Source organism: Crinia signifera, chromosome 9 (genome assembly GCF_055691185.1).
Source record: "Crinia signifera chromosome 9, ASM5569118v1, whole genome shotgun sequence".
NCBI classification, from domain to species: domain Eukaryota; kingdom Metazoa; phylum Chordata; class Amphibia; order Anura; family Myobatrachidae; genus Crinia; species Crinia signifera.
Window position 1 is genome coordinate 83758359 of NC_139225.1, and position 9179 is coordinate 83767537.

At 35.3% G+C, this 9179-nt stretch overlaps 1 protein-coding gene across 2 annotated transcripts in view; it reads left to right on the top strand.

Annotated features, from left to right (window-relative positions):
* The window catches only part of GRIA3 (glutamate ionotropic receptor AMPA type subunit 3), a 325345-nt gene extending 320093 nt beyond the window's left edge, over positions 1 to 5252 (top strand). For both annotated transcript variants that reach the window (XM_083159317.1, XM_083159316.1), the window contains exon 16: positions 221 to 5252. The gene's annotated coding sequence lies outside the window, so the exon portion shown is untranslated. The remainder of the gene's footprint in view (positions 1 to 220) is intronic.
* The last annotated feature ends 3927 nt before the right edge of the window (positions 5253 to 9179 follow it).

A 9179-nucleotide genomic window follows, 5' to 3' on the forward strand; every position in this document is an offset into this window, starting at 1 on the left:
CAAAATAAGGCCCTAAATGCTAATAAATGATTTAGCTATCTTTATTCTATAAGCTTTCAAGTGGACAGACCTACTGTGCATCTGTTTTCAAAAGCCGTAGAATATTGTTTAAGAATGAATTTTCTTCTGAATTAGTGATCGTAAAATGTAGATAATATTAGATGCATTTTGACTGTGTATAATATGTTTAAAATATATATCTATCAATATTATATTGCAGATCACCAACAAGAAGAAACAAGTGATGGGGTGAAAATTTGAGAATGAAGCTTCTTCCTATATCCTGACCACCTGAGCCAGTTAAACTCTTTCCCTGGTGTCAGGAATGACACAAACTGCTGATGGTGCAAAGAACTTTTACTAGAAAGAACAAATTTCTTTTTTTTTTCCTTCAGTGCCTTATGGAACATTCTGAGTCTCACACCAATGCAAACTATCACTGAAATGCTAACGCTTTGCTTGAAAAACAAAAAAACAAAATCTAAAGATGAGATTCTTGTGTAAGAAACCATACTGTTGTAAAGGACACGTTCTATAAAAGCCATTGATTATTAGCACTGTACAGAGCCTCAGATGCTCTATATGCATTTTTAGAGGTGCATTCACTCCCTCATGATTAACAAAAACACTTGAGTAACATATTGTCTTGTCTTCATTGAAGTCACATTTCTGTATGTGTCACTAAACTCACTCAGGCAGCCAGACGTATTATTAAAGACAAACTAGGCTTAATTGCCTCATCTTAATTTGATTTGATGATTGAAGGCCCGGAAAGAAGAAAAGAATGCGGAGAAAGGCACAGTAGAAGCTAAATGTCACCTATACCCCATTGCTGTCCTTAAACACTTGAACATGTCTCGTTAGTGTGCGAAAGAGTAGATTATGTGTCTATAATTATTTTAGTGTATGTCTAGAGTGAATGCACTTTTAATTTCACAAGTTTTACATTAATATGTGTTATTGTTAGTAATGCTGTTATGTGTTATGAACAGCATCCTGTTAGACTGATAGCTAACAGTGTCTCTTGGGTTCTTCCTAATTTACCCCTGAAATGTTAAATATATTATGAATTATCTACACTCAGATAAAATATATGAATGCAAATTTCAGGTGTGAAAGGTAAATAAATCATTATTTCAGGTTATATAAATATATATACATATATATACACATATATTTTTTTATACTAAAACATGAAATGTACTGCTTAACTAAGGTTAGGTGGTTTCTTGGTCATTGCTTTAATTTTATTTTGCATATTACAGTTTCTAAACATTGGAACCTATGCACCAAGCGTGATTTTGTCTAAATTCAAACGTTAACTGCTTTGATCCATTGTTATCATTATCAACATAAGTTGGAATGGAAAGAACACTGGTTAGACATATTTGTCAAAACCCAGATTCTCCAAATTGTCTGTTATTTTTTATATATTTTTTTTTTCATTTCTAAGTTGCTACCAAAGTTCCATAGCAGCACCGGTAGCTCCTATATGGTCCAGAGGAGGAGAGCCCCTGCTCATGACCACAAGCAGCGGCTTGACTGCACATGTGCAAAATCCAGGAATCTATAGACTGCTTCTGCTACAGTACATTCCACAAATCCCAGCCTGGACTGTGAGAAACACCTCCCAATGGGACTGCCTGTGCAGCATGTGACACTCAATAAGAAGTCACAGGCTGGCACATTGTAGCTAGGGCAGTCATATACTCCAATTGGCACACTGAGGTGGCAGGTTAAACTGGCAGCTGTAGCCCATAGGTAATATCCTCCACTACAAAGTATCGTAACCCCTTTCAACAGGAAAATTATGACATTTTGACATACATTTCAAATTTGGTCCCTGCCTGCTACTGTTTCTAATGTAACTTTGTCAAAAGCTGGTTATTGATAAAAGTAATACCAATTTGCACCTATTACGGAATTAGACCTTTCACAGAAATGTGTACAGTATATTAATGTTGTCCAAGTGATGCAAATGTTTTATGTGGTCAAAGCAATGCAAGTGTTATGTGTTCTACATTGCTTGATGAGTGATATTAACTCAAACACATTATAGGAACACAGATCATGGTTAATCTGATCAGTATTACTTGGGCAGCATTTATACTAATTACACAATTACTTTCTGGCTTAGGAAGTGCAACTTATTTTTTACTTTTCACATTATTTTTAATGGACTTTTTTAGCTTGCGCCCCACTTCATCCTCTTGCAATTGTTAGTAGGAGGCACGTTTATCGCTGCCTCACAAACTATTTTAAATACAACAAACTGCTAAAATAATAAAAAGAAATACTTATGACATGGAATATGTGTCATAGGTATATTCTTTGTTCTATTTTAAACAAAATGACAAGGGAAGCACTGCCTACCCTACCTCCCCTGAGTGCACATCCCTGCTCACTTAGGAATACATGCAGATGAACAATGGATGTGATGCTTGCAGTCAGAATACTGATGCTAGCATCCTTTTGGAGGGAATCTAGACATGGGTTTAGTACTGTAAGTACCTTATTGGTGCCCTCCTAACACTCCCTTTCTGCAGCCTAACCATAACTATTTGAACCTGAAAGGAGCAACAATTGAAATGCTCAATCGAGCACCCAATGCTAATAGTCTCAGTAAAAACTGATGAATTTTCCCCCAAATTGTATTTTGTCCTGTACGTATATTTTTTTAGTGCTCTCCAATTATTATACAAAAGTAAAGCATAGTTTGCATATAGTGCCTGAAAATGTACTTACTTCCAGCAGTGAAGGCTACTGTATTGCACACTTCCAACCAATTAGCACAGATATAATTTATAATTATCATGAATGAGTCACATACATAGTAATTATCATGAATAAGCCACATAAATAGTTGTTCAGGCATAATCTCATATTTAAACAGCAAATCTGAAAATGTACTATATATTTGTCAACAGGTGTTGCCTTTATTGCACTGTGATATTTTCACAGTGGGCCCACCTCTGATGATCTGATTTCAGTGGATTGACCCCATACCTCTAAAGGTCTGATTTCAGAGAAATAGCCCCTATATTGAACCCACCTCTGAGTGTATTATTTCAGTGGAATCACTCCCATTGTATATAAATAGATCATCACTCCCATTGTAGCATATAGATCATACACTCTAACCAAGGTTGAACTCATTGACATACATCTTTATTCGTCCTTAACCACTTTGTAACTATGTTAAGGGTCTGATTTCTGGGGAAGTTATCCAACTATGAAAATCTGATTTCAGTGAAATAGCCCCACCCCTGAGGGCCTAGATTATATTGGATCATATACAAGGCAACTAACAATTGTAAATTACATACATGTCAAAGATTGTATGTAGTTACATAATTTTAAGATTTTGTATTGTATAAAAATTGTAAATGCTTAATAAATGCATTTTGACATGGTGTGAACTAGTAAAAAAACCAATGCAATACAGGAAGCTACAATCAATTTTTTTGTTTGGCTATTAACGTTAAATTTCTAAAGACAAACTCCCCCTTGAGGGCATAGGTTCCAACTTCTGATTTAATGTTAAATATAGCAAAGTGGAAATTATTTAATGCAAATTACTAAGGTAATTGCTCAAACATAATTATTTATCCGTTCTCAGGCTAAAAAATGGTTTAAAAAGAAATACTGTGCTCAGCATCATAACTATAGGATTTAAAGTGTTAAAGCACTAAACCTTGACACATTGACACACAACCAAAATTTGTCAGTTCTGCTCTCAAATTGCTTTGACCCTTGCATGTTCTGTAAAATGTGCAATTCAGTTCAAAAAATACTTTATACTCCAAGTAAAATGTTCTTTCAAACAATTATATATATACAGTAAAATAGCACAGAGAAATGTCTGCATTTATATGTTGCAGAGTATTCACTCTCAATTGCATCAGTGTAAGGAGACATTTCTGAAATAGGTACATGTGTTTTTGCATACAATAAAACATTTTTTTGCACAACAGATTAGTAAGGTGTGTTCTCCCATGTCCTTTATATAGACCGAAGGCTCTGTGGGCCAAGGAATGTTTATTATTTAACTTTATCAGCAAATCATTGTTATTGTTTTATAGTCAGTACCCATTACCATTGAAACATTATGTTGCTCAAAAAGATATAACTCGTGATAACAATATGCAAAGTTGCATATCTATTATACATATACAGTATGTCCCTCTTGACTTGTCTACTGCCTTGGTTTAACTCTCAGCCATATTTAACTATCCTAATAGCTGTTTTATTATAAGGAAATCAGTGTTTCTAAAAAATTTATTTTTACGGATCACTAAGATAATGTTTAATGTTGTACAGCTATCAATATAGAACTGTGACAGACATTCTAGGGACATACATAGGAAATCATTGAACAATTTTAGCCTAGCTCATCATTGACTAGTACATTTTAAAATGACAGATTTGAATTGCACACAAATATCATTATGTATATGTTTTAAAAATTATTTGTATCAGTTATAAGAACCCCTGCCTTATAATGTTTAATAAATTCTTCCTTAATATGTCCATTAAAATATTCAGTCTGGGAAGCCTTTTTTGTTCTTTAATGATACACCAAAAGGCCTTACAAAAAAATATCCAACTATAAGAAAACAGAGACAAAAAAAGCTCGGTTAAAACGTGATCAGAAATGTCAAATATATATTTACATACCACAGAAATATCAGAATTTCGATCTTTCAGTTTCAAAATACCATGAAAACCAAATATTTATGTTTGACATTATTTGACTACAAATTTGGAAAGAGGTCTTCCCAGATGGTGTGAGCTTCCATCTTTCATAATATAATATAAATTTGTGGAGACTGGCTGATTTTTAGATGATAGTGTTATTTTTTTTTTTTTTCAAAAGCATTTCAGTATGCAAATATCCTTAAGCTTAGAGTTCAAGAGTGTAGGGAGTTGGCCCACAAGGTCAGTTCTGAGTCATACTAGAAGAAAGTAAGTCAAAAGTAAATAAACTTACCTTAAAATGTCCTATTCTGATTGTAGACAGAATATTAGCAAGACTAATATCTTCTTTTAATAATGACAGATTTTATTAATTGAGAATCTCATACACAATTTCTTACATATTAGTAAATTCAGAATCAGTATATAATTATCTCTTTAAATTAATCTCTTTAACACACCACATGTACACACACATTTATATATATATACATATATATATATATATATATATATATCCACACAACTGATGGCGGCACACGCTGAAAGCAGAGTCGGAGTCACGTCATGGATGTCAACGTTTCGAAGCTCTTTTATTATGCTTTTTCTCCTGTCCTGAAGAAGAAGCGTAATAAAAGAGCTTCGAAACGTTGACATCCATGACGTGACTCCGACTCTGCTTTCAGCGTGTGCCGCCATCAGTTGTGTGGATACATTGGTCCCTTCACTGGGTTTCCTGGACGTGCACCGCAATTGATTTATCAGACGGATGTGCTGCTCCATATCGATATATATATATATATATATATATATATATATATATATATACATGGATTCTCCTTTAAACAGTGCTTAACCGGTTCCCTCCATATAACACAGATACTGTCAATAGCTGTCTCCACATCTCTCTTTCACTGAAGATGTTGTTTAAAGATATATATATGTTGCATTTGATGTCATTACAGATTTGCACAACACAGTTGTTAACATGTTTAAAAAGATTTGCATCTATCTATTTTCTTAAGGCAGAAAAATAGTTCTGAAATCTGCATAGATTGGCCAATACTTTGGAATTACCTTGTAAATTAGGGAGAACCCCCCCCCCCCCCCCCCCAAATAGAGCCCAATAAATCCACATCATAAAAACATTTCACCAGAGAATACATTGTAGTTGTCTTGTTATGAAAATGCAGATATGTAATGTACTTTATTTACAAAAGAAAACAAATATATATATATAAGACTGGCCTTTTCATACATTCTCAGCTGGTAGCATGTAACAGAGCAGTGAATTGTAGGTAACAGAACATGAATACCAGCTGAGAAGTGGGACTTTCTTAAAATGGAACTGTGATTTTTTTTTTTTTTAATCTTAATGCTATTAATATCCCATTGTGGGAGACAAAAAGCTGTGCAGAATATACTAAAAACATGTTTTCCTAGATGTTATTTAACTCTTTCTGTGATAGAGGAGCCAGCACTTGTTACCTTGTGGCAGCATCTGTCAAGGAAAGTGTTAAAAGTAAGTTTATGAGTGAAACATTAATTTTTAAGAGTGTGAGCTTCATACCGGATCAGGGATGTTCGGTATTTTTTAACAGAAACAAGATGCATGTAAAAACTACTGATTGCTTACATTTTACTGCTATAACTGCGAAGAGTCAGCAGTAGAACATTTGGGATATATATTTTTCTTTGTATTTTAATGTTTATTTTGTTTTCTTTGAAACTCCTTTTTTAACTGCAGATTGGTGAGCAGTAAAATTGCCAAGCAAACTTATGGCTGTAAAGAGATATAAATGCATGTATGGACAGATTACTGAGCCTCATTTTAATGAGGCATGTACAAAGTTTTATTACATTTTGTAAATAAAATGTAAAGAAAAAAAAAAACTTGATTTTCTTTTTATGTTGGGATTGCTTGTCATTGTTATACAACACAAAACAAAAGCAGATTCTGTCAACATTTCATTTACTTGACATTTTTGAATATTGTCCCAGATAATCATTGAAAAGAAGCAAAGTAAAAAACACAGTGGATGTGCTCATGTGATGGGTGAAGTGTGTGACTAACGCATTGCTAGATTTCCAGAAAGGTTGAGTTTATTATTATCGGTATTATAAACAATATTTTACAGTACATAGGGATAGACTCCAATAAATCAGGCATTTTTTTATAGCAAGCATTCAATGACCATTGCACTAACATTTTACATGTGAACGGAGACCGCACTATTTTAGAACATTTAATAGTATTTTCCCTGCCAACATTCAGACCAGATTCACTACATTGTAAGCATATTCAGTGACATGTCAAAGTCAATTTGGTTTTCAACAGAATCCAATTTCTTAACCATTTAACCGAAGACTTTTTCTTTATATTTTACAAAAAGCAGCTCAGAAATTGTCATATTTTGTTTAATAAGTTTGAAAATTACTTTTAGTACTACTCTTACACCCCCACCCGCCGGTGTACATAGCCCCATTGTAAAATTACTTAATCAGAAATAGCAAAAGATCCCCAGCATTATCTACCCCTACTCCTTTAGCGCTAATCAATCCCAGTTTTAGAGCCCCCACCCTCGCCCTCAATGTTAATGTGCCCCCACACTATATGTGTCTTTATTTAAAAAAAATATATACTGTATTTGCTGGCGTATAAGACTACTTTTCCCCTGAAAAACATGCCTCCAAGTGGGAGGGTCATCTTATACGCCGGGTGCACTTCAGTTGGGATAGACATAGCTGCCCATAGTGGCCTCCCGATGCCCGCCCACCTCATTCTACGACCGCACAATGGTGACAATGACAGGTACTGTAATGGCACTGATACTAATACTAATGGCACTCATGTAATACCGGTATAATATAAATTAACATGTTGAAATCAAATCTGATGTTCTTTTACGTTTTATTTGGTGTGTGGAAGGTGTGCGGAAGAGGGGGTAGTCTTATACGGCGAGTATATAAAAACCTCTATATTTTGAGTGGAAATGTTGGGGGGTCGTCTTATACGCCCAGTCATCTTATACGCCGGCAAATACGGTATTTACCTCCCCCAGCCAAACAAACTATTATTTTTATTGGGTAGTGCACAAACCTTCTTAGCCAAAGCCCTGCCAACTCACCTTATTGCAGAGAATAGTGTGGGGCAGGGGGGACTGATCATTATTCAACATTGTTGCAACTGATCTCTGCACTCACAGAGATCAGCATATTTGTGCTTCAAAGGAGAATTCTGTTTCCCTCCTAATATTTTAGATCCAGCATGTGCCCCAGAATGTCACTCACAAGGCATTCTGGGGCATGGTTTTGGGAGAGATAATGGCAATCACAGACTACACCACTCTCAGAGGGCTGCAGGAGATGCACTTCTGCACTTCCTCCATTAAAGGTGGGGGACAATTTGGGGCAGTGAAATGACCTGGCCAGGTAACGCACTCCTGACTGCTGTCACATCACATATGTTTATGGCAGGCAAGTGGTTATGGTCAGAGAGAGCTAATAATACACATGACAAAAAATGCACAAAAACATCATTTGAAATTAGAAGAATTTCTGTACCTTTTTCTCATATAAGATTAACATATTTAATTAGAAGAAATGACCATGATTTCACAATATCTAAATAAAGACACGCATTACTCCTAATTCCTGCTAAATTATGCTGTATGAGCAAGGCCTCCTTATTCACTAAGGATCCTGTTGAGGAGGGACCCATAAATAACAGAATAGCAACAGTAGTGGAAAGGCTACTACTGTATATACAGGTTGAGTATCCCTTATCTGAAATGCCCGGAACCAGAAGGATTTTGGATAATGGATTATTGTGTATTTCAGAATATTTTTATAATTCAATGATGCATCTTGAGGTACCTGGCATTTATGTTGTACAAACACATCAAAAACAATTAAAACATACAAATATATATTTTATTTGTGCATAAAACAAGGTTTCAACACATGAAACTTTGTGTACTATCTCATGTACCGAATTTGAATGCTTGCCAATCATTTTCATTTGGTGTCAGTTACATATCGTGTCCTCAGGGGATGCGGTAATTTGGTCTACAGCATTATGGTCGACAGTGATTAGGTCGACACCATTAGATCGACATGGGAAAGGTCGACATGGTTCTAGGTCAAAAGGTCATTTGATTGACAGGTTGTTAGTTCGACAATCAAAAAGGTCGACGTGAAGTTTTTCACTTTTTTTGAGTCAACATGTGCCGACAGGCGGTATTTCATGCCCTACCATCCACTAGGGCTTGGTGGGAGAATAAAATTGTGTGCCGAGCGTAGGGGATGCGGTGCACTTTAAACTGTGTCCATGTCGGCTGTGTTGACATTCAGGTAAAAAAATCAGTGGAAAACCGTATGTCGACCTTTTGACTGTCGACCTAGACAATGTCTAACTAATGACCTGTCGAACTAACGACCTGTCGAACTAATGACCTTTCGACCTATACCCATGTCAACCTTTT